The following is a 13,833-nucleotide window of genomic DNA, read 5'->3' as shown; positions in this document are numbered from 1 at the left end:
CTTTATTTGTACTTTTTGTAAACATTGTAGAATGATAGAGAAGACATAGACACTAATAATACATATGGAATTATGTAGTAGCCAAAAAAAAGTTTAAAAAATCCAAATATATTTTAGATTCTTCAAAGTACCCACCCTTTCTTTGCCTTGATGGAGGCTTTGCACACTCTTGGCATTCTCTCAACCAGCTTCACCTGGAATGCTTTTCTGAATGTTTTGAAGGTTTTTCTTACTAATGCTGAGCACTTGTTAGCTGCCAGGTCATCTGATGCAGCACGCCATCTCCTTGGTCATAGCCTGGAGGTATGTTGGGTCATTTTCCTATTGAAAATGAATTGATAGTCTCACTAAGTGCAAACCAAATGGATTGCGTATCGCTGTGGTAGCCATGCTGGTTAAGTGTACCTTCAATTCTAAATTAATCACAGACAGTGTCACCAGAAAAGCGCCATCACATGTCATCCTCCATGCTTCACTCTGGGAACCACACATGCGGAAATCATGCGTTCACCTACTCCGCGTCTCACAAAGACAAGGTGGTTTGAACCAAACTGAACCAAAATTGGAGAATTTCATGTGCATGTCTCTGTGCCCTCCGTGATTCTTTTTTATTACTGCTTCTATCAATCCATATAGGTCATGCTGATCACAGAGTGCCACAGTGGCTTAGGACACTGATCTCCTAATCCATGTATTGTGAATTCAAGTATTGTTTTGGGGTACCTGAAAGTGGAGTGATGTAGTGGACGTGTGCCTGGCAGTTAACCCAGTGATTTATGGATCGAAACCATCCTCTGCTATTCAGTTTGCTTTTAGCAATGAAGTGCAAACGGAAATATTAAACCATAATTTCATGGGAATGTCTCAGTGCCCTCCGTGATTATTTTTTGACTGCTTCTGTCAGTTTGTACAGGTCATGCTGATTACAGAAGCGAAGCAGAAGCGTGATGTCTACTTCAACCATGTGTACAATCGGTCGAAACCACTCTCTGCTATCCAGTTCTATTAAAGCATGTGCCCCAGTGGCCTAATGGATGAGGCACTGGCCTTCTAAGCCAGGGATTGTGGGTTCTGTAGTATCTGGGATCTACATCTGTTTATATTAGTTACTGTGCTGTTACTAAGCAGTAATGCATTACGGCAGTGTTACGTTACTACACCTAATAGGAAATGCACATGCGCACTGGAATGCCGGGAACTGTAGAGCACGAGGGGTTTTTGACTAAACGACAAATAACTGTACTCCCGTCTCCTGCCTGGTCATTTCTCCACAACACAAATATTACAGGTTCGAGTCCCATCTTGGGTGGATGAATGCAAATTCCTATGGTGGAAGAGAGATCAGCACATAACACAGAGTTTGATGGATTGAAGCTTTCCGATTCATATTTTAGAAATGAAGATTTAACAGGGATAAAAAAGGAGAATTTCATGGCCATGTCTCTGTGCCCTCCGTGATTATTTCTTGACTGTTTCTGTCAGTTTGTACAGGTCATGCTGATTACAGAAGCGAAGCGGTCCGGCGCCGACAGAGATGGCCGCCTTGCTTCGCGTTCCTAGGAAACTATGCAGTTTTATTTTTTTCCCGTGTTATTTCTTACATTAGTACCCCAGGTCAACTTAGGTTTCATTACATACAGTCGAGAAGAACTACTGAATATAAGATCAGCGTCAACTCACCATCAGTACGACCAAGAATATGTTTTCCGCGACGCGGATCCTGTGTTCTGCCTTACAAACAGGTCAACGGAATTGATTCCATGCAGCGACCCCAAAAAACGACTCCGAAAAAGAGGGAAAAGAGGCGGTCTTCTGGTCAGACTCCGGAGACGGGCACACCGTGCACCACTCCCTAGCATTCTTCTTGCCAATGTCCAGTCTCTTGACAACAAGGTTGATGAAATCTCACTGGAGAGACACTATCCGGGGCGGTGCAGCCAACGGGTTTCTCCACGCATCGCGCCGACAGAAACAAACATCTTTCTGGTAAGAAGAGTGGCGGGGGCGTATGCCTCATGACTAACGAGACATGGTGTGATGAAAGAAACATACAGGAACTCAAATCCTCCTGTTCACCTGATTTAGAATTCCTCACAATCAAATGTAGACCGCATTATCTACCAAGAGAATTCTCTATGATTATAATCACAGCCGTATATATCCCCCCCCAAGCAGACACATCGATGGCTCTGAACGAATTTTATTTAACTCTTTGCAAACTGGAAACCATTTATCCGGAGGCTGCATTCATTGTAGCTGGGGATTTTAACAAAGCTAATCTGAAAACAAGACTCCCTAAATTTTATCAGCATATCGATTGCGCAACCAGGGGTGGTAAAACCTTGGATCATTGTTACTCTAACTTCCGCGACGCATATAAGGCCCTGCCCCGCCCCCCTTTCGGAAAAGCTGACCACGACTCCATTTTGTTGATCCCTGCCTACAGACAGAAACTTAAACAAGAGGCTCCCACGCTGAGGTCTGTCCAACGCTGGTCCGACCAAGCTGACTCCACACTCCAAGACTGCTTCCATCACGTGGACTGGGACATGTTTCATATTGCGTCAGATAACAATATTGACGAATACGCTGATTCGGTGTGCGAGTTCATTAGAACGTGCGTTGAAGATGTCGTTCCCATAGCAACGATTAAAACATTCCCTAACCAGAAACCGTGGATTGATGGCAGCATTCGCGTGAAACTGAAAGCGCGAACCACAGCTTTTAATCAGGGCAAGGTGTCTGGTAACATGACCGAATACAAACAGTGCAGCTATTCCCTCCGCAAGGCTATCAAACAAGCTAAGCGTCAGTACAGAGACAAAGTAGAATATCAATTCAACGGCTCAGACACAAGAGGCATGTGGCAGGGTCTACAGTCAATCACGGACTACAAGAAGAAACCCAGCCCAGTCACGGACCAGGATGTCTTGCTCCCAGGCAGACTAAATAACTTTTTTGCCCGCTTTGAGGACAATACAGTGCCACTGACACGGCCTGCAACGAAAACATGCAGTCTCTCCTTCACTGCAGCCGAGGTGAGTAAGACATTTAAACGTGTTAACCCTCGCAAGGCTGCAGGCCCAGACGGCATCCCCAGCCGCGCCCTCAGAGCATGCGCAGACCAGCTGGCCGGTGTGTTTACGGACATATTCAATCAATCCCTATACCAGTCTGCTGTTCCCACATGCTTCAAGAGGGCCACCATTGTTCCTGTTCCCAAGAAAGCTAAGGTAACTGAGCTAAACGACTACCGCCCCGTAGCACTCACTTCCGTCATCATGAAGTGCTTTGAGAGACTAGTCAAGACCATATCACCTCCACCCTACCTGACACCCTAGACCCACTCCAATTTGCTTACCGTCCAAATAGGTCCACAGACGATGCAATCTCAACCACACTGCACACTGCCCTAACCCATCTGGACAAGAGGAATACCTATGTGAGAATGCTGTTCATCGACTACAGCTCGGCATTCAACACCATAGTACCCTCCAAGCTCGTCATCAAGCTCGAGACCCTGGGTCTCGACCCCGCCCTGTGCAACTGGGTACTGGACTTCTTGACGGGCCGCCCCCAGGTGGTGAGGGTAGGCAACAACATCTCCTCCCCGCTGATTCTTAACACGGGGGCCCCACAAGGGTGCGTTCTGAGCCATCTCCTGTACTCCCTGTTCACCCACGACTGCGTGGCCACGCACGCCTCCAACTCAATCATCAAGTTTGCGGACGACACAACGGTGGTAGGCTTGATTACCAACAACGACGAGACGGCCTACAGGGAGGAGGTGAGGGCCCTCGGAGTGTGGTGTCAGGAAAATAACCTCACACTCAACGTCAACAAAACTAAGGAGATGATTGTGGACTTCAGGAAACAGCAGAGGGAACACCCCCCTATCCACATCGATGGAACAGTAGTGGAGAGGGTAGCAAGTTTTAAGTTCCTCGGCATACACATCACAGACAAACTGAATTGGTCCACTCACACAGACAGCATCGTGAAGAAGGCGCAGCAGCGCCTCTTCACCCTCAGGAGGCTGAAGAAATTCGGCTTGTCCCCAAAAGCACTCACAAACTTCTACAGATGCACAATCGAGAGCATCCTGGCGGGCTGTATCACCGCCTGGTACGGCAACTGCTCCGCCCTCAACCGTAAGGCTCTCCAGAGGGTAGTGAGGTCTGCACAACGCATCACCGGGGGCAAACTACCTGCCCTCCAGGACACCTAAACCACCCGATGTTACAGGAAGGCCATAAAGATCATCAAGGACATCAACCACCCGAGCCACTGCCTGTTCACCCCGCTATCATCCAGAAGGCGAGGTCAGTACAGGTGCATCAAAGCTGGGACCGAGAGACTGAAAAACAGCTTCTATCTCAAGGCCATCAGACTGTTAAACAGCCACCACTAACATTGAGTGGCTGCTGCCAACACACTGACATTGACACTGACTCAACTCCAGCCACTTTAATAATGGGAATTGATGGGAAATGATGTAAATATATCACTAGCCACTTTAAACAATGCTACCTTATATAATGTTACTTACCCTACATTATTCATCTCATATGCATACGTATATACTGTACTCTATATCATCGACTGCATCCTTATGTAATACATGTATCACTAGCCACTTTAACTATGCCACTTTGTTTACTTTGTTTACATACTCATCTCATATGTATATACTGTACTCGATACCATCTACTGTATGCTGCCCTGTACCATCACTCATTCATATATCCTTATGTACATATTCTTTATCCCCTTACACTGTGTATAAGACAGTAGTTTTGGAATTGTTAGTTAGATTACTTGTTGGTTATTACTGCATTGTCGGAACTAGAAGCACAAGCATTTCGCAACACTCGCATTAACATCTGCTAACCATGTGTATGTGACAAATAAAATTTGATTTGACCACACTCTGCTATCCAGTTTTTTTAAAGCAAGTTCCCCAGTGGCCTAATGGATAAGGCACTGGCCTTCTAAGCCATGGATTGTGGGTTTGAGTCCCATCTGGGGTGGATGACTGCAAATTTCTATGGAGGAAGAGAGATCAGCACATAACACAGAGTTTGATGGATTGAAGCTTTCCCATTCAAATTTTAGAAATGAAGATTTAACAGGGATAAAAAAGGAGAATTTCATGGGCATGTCTCTGTATCCTCCGAAATGCATTTTTTTTTACAACTACTTCTATCAGTTCGTATAGGTCATGCTGATCACACATTTCCACAGTGACTTAAGACACTGACCGCCTAATCCATTTATTGTGATTTCAAGTATTGTATTGGGGTACCTGAAAGTGGAGGGATGAAGTGGAAGAGTGCAGGGCAGATAACCAAGTGATTTAGGGATCGAAACCATCCTCTGCTATCCAGTTTGCTTTTAGCAATGAAGTGCAAACAGAAGAGAAGAGCTGGGCACATAACACAGAGGTTGATGGATCGAAACTATCCAATTCTACTTTTAGAAATGAAGTGTAAACAGGGATTTTTTTTTAAATTGGAGAATTTCATGTGCATGTCTCTGTGCCCTCCGTGATTCTTTTTTTATTACTGCTTCTATCAATCCATATAGGTCATGCTGATCACAGAGTGCCACAGTGGCTTAAGACACTGATCTCCTAATCCATGTATTGTGAATTCAAGTATTGTTTTGGGGTACCTGAAAGTGGAGTGATGTAGTGGAAGTGTGCCTGGCAGTTAACCCAGTGATTTATGGATCGAAACCATCCTCTGCTATTCAGTTTGCTTTTAGCAATGAAGTGCAAACAGAAATATTAAACCATAATTTCATGGGCATGTCACAGTGCCCTCTGTGATTATTTTTTGACTGCTTCTGTCAGTTTGTACAGGTCATGCTGATTACAGAAGCGAAGCAGAAGCGTGATGTCTACTTTAACCACGTGTACAATCGGTCGAAACCACTCTCTGCTATACAGTCCTGTTAAAGCAAGTGCCCCAGTGGCCTAATGGATAAAGCACTGGCCTTCTAAGCCAGGGATTGTGTGTTCGAGTCCCATCTGGGATGGATGAATGCAAATGCCTTTGGAAGGCGAGAGATCAGCACATAACACAGAGTTTGATGGATTGAAGCTTTCCGATTCAATTTTTAGAAATGAAGATTTAACAGGGATAAAAAAGGAAAATTTCATGGGCACGTCTCTGTGCCCTCCGAAATGCTTTTTTTTTTTTACAACTGCTTCTATCAGTTCGTATAGGTCATGCTGATCACACATTTCTGTAATATTTGTGTTGTGGAGAAATGACCAGGCAGGAGACGGGAGTACAGTTAGTTGTCGTTTAGTAAAAAAAAACCTCGTGCTCTACAGTTCGCGGCATTCCAGTGCGCATGTGCATTTCCTATTAGGTGTAGTAACGTAACACTGCCGTAATGCATTACTGCTTAGTAACAGCACAGTAACTAATATAAACAGATGTAGATCCCAGATACTACACTCCTCCCCCATAGTGTTTAACTCCCAGAGAACAAGGTAAATATGTTAGGTAACTACTAATGCAATATCTGAACAATGCATTCTTAAACATTTTTCAACTACTGGGTTGAAGCAGACTTTTCAGAGCCCAGCACAAATCCAGGGGATTATTCTGCCCCGAAGATGGAGTTTGTGTCCTAATAACTAACCCAGGTAATGTCCTTTTTCTTCCCTTTTATCTAGGACATATTAAAGTGTTTGTTTTACTGTCCGTTACCTCCTTAACCAGCTCAACTCACAGGTCAAGCCTTTGAGGTGCCCTTCGCTGTCGAATAGGATATCTCCGCTCCTCCTGGGCTTCCTGTGGTGGGCCAGGTTCGGGTGGAAGGTCAGGCTCTGTCTCTCCCGTACGTCCACAGTCAGGAGAATAGTCCTGGGGGTCGTTATTGTTCTTGTTCTCTCGGTATGTCTCTGCTGGGGCGTTGGACCGTAGCAGATGATCCACATGAACGTTGACCTGGCAATGACCAATTTGGACTTGGTAAGTCAAAGGTCCTCTGCGTTGCAAGATCACACCTGAGTTCCACAGGCGCTTGGGGTGTCTGAAATCACGTACCATCACCCTCTCTCCCTCTTTGAATTCTCTGACAGTCTTTGAGTGTCTGTCATGAGCTTTCTTCTGCTGTAGCTGGTGCTTTGCCACAGTGCTTGACAAGTCTGGTTTCAACAATGTCAGGCGGGTACGTGGTTGGCGTTTCAGAAACAGTTCAGCTGGTGTACATTCCGTTACTGTGTGTGGGGTGTTACGGTAAGTAAACAGGAACCGGGGAAGCCTTTGGTGGATGGGCACAGACTGAACCTCGAGTCTAGTCCAGGCCTTCTTAAAGGTTTGCACGGCTCTCTCCGCTGCTCCGTTTGATGCCGGATGGTAAGGTGGTGACAGGATGTGCCTTACCCCATTGTTCTTGAGAAACATTTCAAAATCGTTTGACGTGAACGGAGGGCCATTTTCCGATACGAGCTCCTTGACTAGTCCAAAGGATGCAAACAGGTGTCTGAGAAGATTGATGGTCTTCTCAGCTGTGGTCAGTTGAGTAGGGAACACTTCCATCCACTTGGAATGGACATCGACGACAACAAGGAAGTGTTGCTTGTCAATTTCGGCGTAATCCACATGGATGCGTTCCCAAGGTGTAGCAGCCCAGGACCATGGATGAAAAGGTGCAGCAGCAGGCTTGTTGCGAACAGCTTCACAAGGTGAGCATTGGCCTACATGCTGTTGAATGTCCTGATCCAGTCCAGGCCACCACGGATAACTGCGAGCGAGTGCTTTCATTCGAGTGATCCCTGGATGTCCCTCATGCAGGTCAGATAGCAGTCTCCTCTGGAATTTGTGAGGTACCACCACCCTTGATCCCCACAGAACACACCCTTGATCAGTGGACAACTGGTCTTTCTTGTCGATGAATGGACGAAGGTTATCGTCATTTACGAAGGTTGGCCAACCGCCTAATGTTAAGTCCAAGACTTTGGAAAGCACTGGGTCTTTCCTTGTTTCCTCTGCTATGTCAGAAGCAGATATGGGCAGTTCATCAATGAGAGAGATCTGGAAGACTGCTCTATCATCTTCACTGTCGGAGTCACTATTGCACGGTAGTCTCGATAGTGCATCGGCATTTGCGTGATCACTGGATCGTCTGTACTCAATCTCGTAGTCGTAGGCTAACAATATCAGAGCCCAACGTTGCATTCGAAGTGCCGCAAGGGTTGGTATAGCTGATTTTGGTCCAAGGATGGCCAACAGAGGCTTGTGATCTGTCAGCAGTTGGATCTTCCTTCCGTAGAGGTATTTGTGAAACTTCTTCATTCCGAATATTATGCTCAGGGCTTCCTTCTCAATTTGAGCATAATTTTTCTCACTTGGTGACAGAGTCCGTGATGCAAATGCAATAGGGTGTTCTTCACCTGACGGTAGAACATGTGAGATGACGGCTCCTACTCCGTATGGAGATGCATCACACGCGAGTCTCAGCTTCATCTCTGTGTTATAGTGGGCAAGCCACTTGCTCTTTAGCAGACGCTGTTTGCAAGTCTTGAATGCTTCTTCGCATTGTGGGGACCAATTCCACTTTGTATCGGCCTGCAGCAGTTGGTGAAGCGGATGCAACAATGTGGACAAGTTTGCCACAAACTTTCCGTAATAGTTCAGGAGCCCCAAAAATGACCTCAGCTCTGAGATATTTGTGGGTGCTGGAGCGTTTACGATTGCTTCCACCTTGCTGTTGGTTGGGTGCAGGCCTTGTGCATCAATCTTGTATCCGAGATACTCCACTGAGTCCTGGAGGAACTCACACTTGCTGCGTTTCATTCTCACTCCGTATTTCTCCAGTCTTGACATCACTTTGTCCAGCACTACAAGGTGCTCTCCAATGGTTGGTGCTGACACGAGGATGTCGTCCATGAAGCACACAACATGGTCTATACCGTCCAAGATCTGATCCATTGTTTGTTGGAATATCGCTGGAGCTGTCGAGATTCCATAGGCCAAGCGATTGAATCTGAATAGCCCCTTGTGTGTATTGATGGTCAGATACTGTTCTGACTCCGGATCCAGCTTCAGTTGCTGATAAGCGAATGCCAGGTCCAGCTTACTGAAAACCTTCCCACCAGCTAGAGTGGCAAACAGATCTTCAGCGTTTGGTAGTGGATATTCCTCTGGTAGTATGCAGCGATTTACTGTGACCTTGTAGTCACCGCACATTCTGACGGTCTTGTCTTTCTTTGGGACTACAACAATCGGAGCGGCCCAGTCGCTCCTCGCTACTTTCGTTATTATGTTATTCTTCTGTAGGCGGTCCAGTTCCTTCTCTACTGCTTCCTTAAGAGCATAGGGAACTGGACGTGGTTTGTGAAAGATAGGCTTGGTTCCTTCTTGCACTCTGACTTTTGCTGTGAAGTCTTGTATTTCACCGTAGCCATCTTTGAAAAGTTCTCTGTGCTTCTCCAGCATGTTAGTGAGTGTAGCCTGACTCACTGGTTTGTCATTTCTCAGTCTGAAGATTTCTCCCCAGTTCAACTTGATCTTTTGTAGCCAGTTTCTGCCTAGCAAGGCTGATTTTTCTCCTTTAACAATGACAAGCGGTAGCGTCCACTCCTTCCCCTCATACCGGACTGGTACCTGGATCTGCCCTAACACAGGAATAGTGTCACCAGTGTATGAAGAAAGGCGGATGGACGCGGGCTGAAGAGGGCACTCTTTCAGTTTTTCTTTGTAGAGTCTCTCTGGAACCAGGGATACAGACGCTCCGGTGTCCAGCTGCATTTTTACTGGTTTTCCCGCTAACTCCATGTTGAGATAGATTCCATCTTTTAGTTGTTGAGCTGTGTACACTGTGAACAGTTCCACTACTGTTTCAGTTGTACCTTCCTCTTCTTGTGCTGCGTCTGACACTTTGTGCGCTCTTGCTGTGCGTTCCGAGGCTTTACACACTCTCTGTAAATGTCCAACCTTTCCACAATTGTGGCACTTTTCCTTTTGGAATCGACATTCACTGTGCTGATGATTATCTCCCCCACATCTGTAGCAACTTGGCTTAGACCTTTGAGATGTGGGCTGCTTTGTTCTTGTGTAACCTTGAGGACGGGACTGAAAAAGTGTGACTTTTGTGAGCTTTTTCACCACGTGCATCACTGACCTTGTGAACACCTTTCTGACGTTCTGCATGTCCCGATAGCTCAATAGTATCCCTGTGGGCAAGCTCGAGTCCAAGTGCTATATCACAGGCTTTCTTAAAGGTCAGGTCCTTCTCTGACAGGAGCCTTCTGTGATATGCTTCACCTGTGAGACCACATACAAACTTGTCTCGGAGAGCATCATCAAGAAATCGTGCAAACTCACATGTACTTGCCAGCCTTTTCAAAGCAAGGATGTAGTCAGCCACGGTTTCCCCTTGACTCTGGTGATGTTGGTAAAATCTGAAACGTTCTGCAATGAGAATTGGCTTAGGCTTGAAATACCTTGAAAGAGTTTCAGTCAGTTCTGCATAGTTCAACTCCACTGCTTTCATTGGTTCAATGAGACCTTTCAGCAATCCATACTCAGTTGGACCCAAAACACTGAGAAATACGTCTGCTTTCTTTCCATCTTTGATTTCATTTGCAGCCAGCCAACGCTCAAAACGCTCCAAATAGGAATCAAAATCCTCTTTGTAGCCTCAAACTCTGGTACTCGACCAATGGTTGCCATTTTCACAGTTAATTGTTCAGTTTCCTTATATTCCTTAATTTTCTGAATATTCATCTACTTCTTCACTTCAGAAGTTTCTGCAATTACTTCATTCACTGCACTCATTTGTATTAATGTACACCCCTTCTTCCTTTATTTTTCTTCCTTGACAATATTTCTCCACTGAGATCGCCTAATTTCAATGGGTTCAATGACAGTTTCTTTTATTTAACCACCAGAGGGCAGTGTCGCTATTCTGGACTCCAATAGTCTTGCTACTTGGCAGCTCCTGAATACTGTACTAGCAGTGCTAGCAGTGTTTAGCCTACTCTACTGGCGAAAGAAAATAAAAAATAACTGACGAATTACATAATTTTTTTTGTTGAGTTTCATTACTCACGCAACATTCTTCCCTTCAAACAATGTCCGTTTATGTAGTTTAATCACCTCGTCGTCACTGTAATATTTGTGTTGTGGAGAAATGACCAGGCAGGAGACGGGAGTACAGTTAGTTGTCGTTTAGTCAAAAAAAAACTTGTGCTCTACAGTTCGCGGCATTCCAGTGCGCATGTGCATTTCCTATTAGGTGTAGTAACGTAACACTGCCGTAATGCATTACTGCTTAGTAACAGCACAGTAACTAATATAAACAGATGTAGATCCCAGATACTACAATTTCCACAGGGACTTAAGACACTGACCGCCTAATCCATTTATTGTGAGTTCAAGTATTGTATTGGGGTACCTGAAAGTGGAGGGATGAAGTGGAAGAGTGCAGGGCAGTTAACCCAGTGATTTATGGATCGAAACCATCCTCTGCTATTCAGTTTGCTGTTAGCAATGAAGTGCAAACAGAAATATTAAACCATAATTTCACGGGCATGTCTCAGTGCCCTCCTTGATTATTTTTTGACTGCTTCTGTCAGTTTGTACAGGTCATGCTGATTACAGAAGCGAAGCGGAAGCGTGATGTCTACTTTAACAACGTGTACGATCGGTCTAAACCACTCTCTGCTATCCAGTTCTTTTATAGCAAGTGCCCCAGTGGCCTAATGGATAAGGCACTGGCCTTCTAAGCCAGGGATTGTGGGTTCGAGTTCCATCTGGGGTGGATGAATGCAACTTCCTATGGAGGAAGAGAGATCAGCACATAACACAGAGTTTGATGCATTCAATCTTTCTGATTCTATTTTTAGAAATGAAGATTTAACAGGGATAAAGAAGGAGAATTTCATGGGCATGTCTCTGTATCCTCCGAATTGCATTTTTTTTTACAACTACTTCTATCAGTTCGTATAGCTCATGCTGATCACACATTTCCACAGTGACTTAAGACACTGGCTGCCTAATCCATTTATTGTGAGTTCAAGTATTGTATTGGGGTACCTGAAAGTGGAGGGATGAAGTGGAAGTGTGCAGGGCAGGTAACCAAGTGATTTAGGGATCGAAACCATCCTCTGCTATCCAGTTTGCTTTTAGCAATGAAGTGCAAACAGAAGAGAAGAGCTGGGCACATAACACAGAGGTTGATGGATCGAAGCTATCTAATTCTACTTTTAGAAATGAAGTGTAAACAGGGATTTTTTTTTTAAATTGGAGAATTTCATGTGCATGTCTCTGTGCCCTCCGTGATTCTTTTTTTATTACTGCTTCTATCAATCCATATAGGTCATGCTGATCACAGAGTGCCACAGTGACTTAAACTAATGCTCTATTCCTCTGACCTACATCCTCTTAGATTGCAAGTAGTTGCATTTGGGAATAGACAAAAAGTGAGCCGAGGAATAAAATCGCTGTTTAGCCCCCTCCCTGTGAAATGGCTTTTTCTCTCTCCCTGTTGGTCTAGTGTTTAGGATTCAGTTCTTTTACCACCGCGGCCTGGGTTTGATTCCCGCTCAGGGAATGACTTGCTTTTGGGGAAACACTAGGCATAAGTCAAAAACTTGGCACAACTGCAGAAAAAGGTATACTCTTCTGAGTCAGCGACCTAAGGACTGTTGCAATCTCGAGAACTCTCTGCTACTCTACCAACATTCCTATCAAAGGTCAACAAGTGAAGATTTCTTCTCTCAGGGAAAGAGATTTTTTTGTCAAGAACATGTCAAGTGCACTGCTGTGAAAAAGTTGGCATAAGCCACAAGAAAAAGTAAAATCCTTCGAGCCGGATTTGAACCAGCGACCTAAGGATTACAGCAATTTCCCCTACAGTCTTCCGCTCTACCAACTGAGCTATCGAAGGGTGACAAATGTAGTCAAACGCCATCACCTAGATGGTCAGAGGTCCGGCAGAAGCATATGTTCCCTTTAAGAAATTAATCTGCTGAGATTGGTGGTTTCTTGGAGCTGCTGAGGATTGCCCCCAGGTCTTCGTACGTTCAACTAATGCTCTATTCCTCTGAGGTACATCCACTTAGATTGCAAGTAGTTGCATTTGGGACTAGACAAAAAGTGAGCCGAGGAATAAAATCGCTGTTTAGCCCCCTATCTTGCGAAAAGTCTTTTTCTCTCTCCCTGTTGGTCTAGTGGTTAGGATTCGGTTCTTTTACCACCGCGGCCTGGGTTTGATTCCCGCTCAGGGAATGACTTGCTTTTGGGGAAACACTAGGCATAAGTCATAAACTTGGCACAACTGCAGAAAAAGTTATACTCTTCTGAGTCAGCGACCTAAGAACTGTTGCAATCTCGAGAACTCTCTGCTACTCTACCAACATTCCTATCAAAGGTCAACAAGTGAAGATTTCTTCTCTCAGGGAAAGAGATTTTTTAGTCAAGCACATGTCAAGTGCACTGCTGTGAAAAAGTTGGCGTAAACCACAAGAAAAAGTACAATCCTTCAAGTCGGATTTGAACCAGCGACCTAAGATTTACAACAATTTCCCCTACAGTCCTCCGCTCTACCAACTGAGCTATCGAAGGGTGACAAATGTAGTCAAACGCCATCCCCTAGATGGTCAGATGTCCGGCAGAAGCATATGTTCCCTTTAAGAAATGAATCTGCGGAGTTTGGTGGTTTCTTGGAGCTGCTGAGGATTGCCCCCAGGTCTTCGTACGTTCAACTAATGCTCTATTCCTCTGAGGTACATCCACATAGATTGCAAGTAGTTGCATTTGGGAATAGACAAAAAGTGAGCCGAGGAATAAAATAGCTGTTTAGCCCCCTCCC

Source organism: Oncorhynchus nerka, linkage group LG8 (assembly GCF_034236695.1).
Source record: "Oncorhynchus nerka isolate Pitt River linkage group LG8, Oner_Uvic_2.0, whole genome shotgun sequence".
In the NCBI taxonomy this organism is placed as follows: Eukaryota; Metazoa; Chordata; class Actinopteri; order Salmoniformes; family Salmonidae; genus Oncorhynchus; species Oncorhynchus nerka.
Note: the sequence above shows the minus strand (reverse complement) of the source record.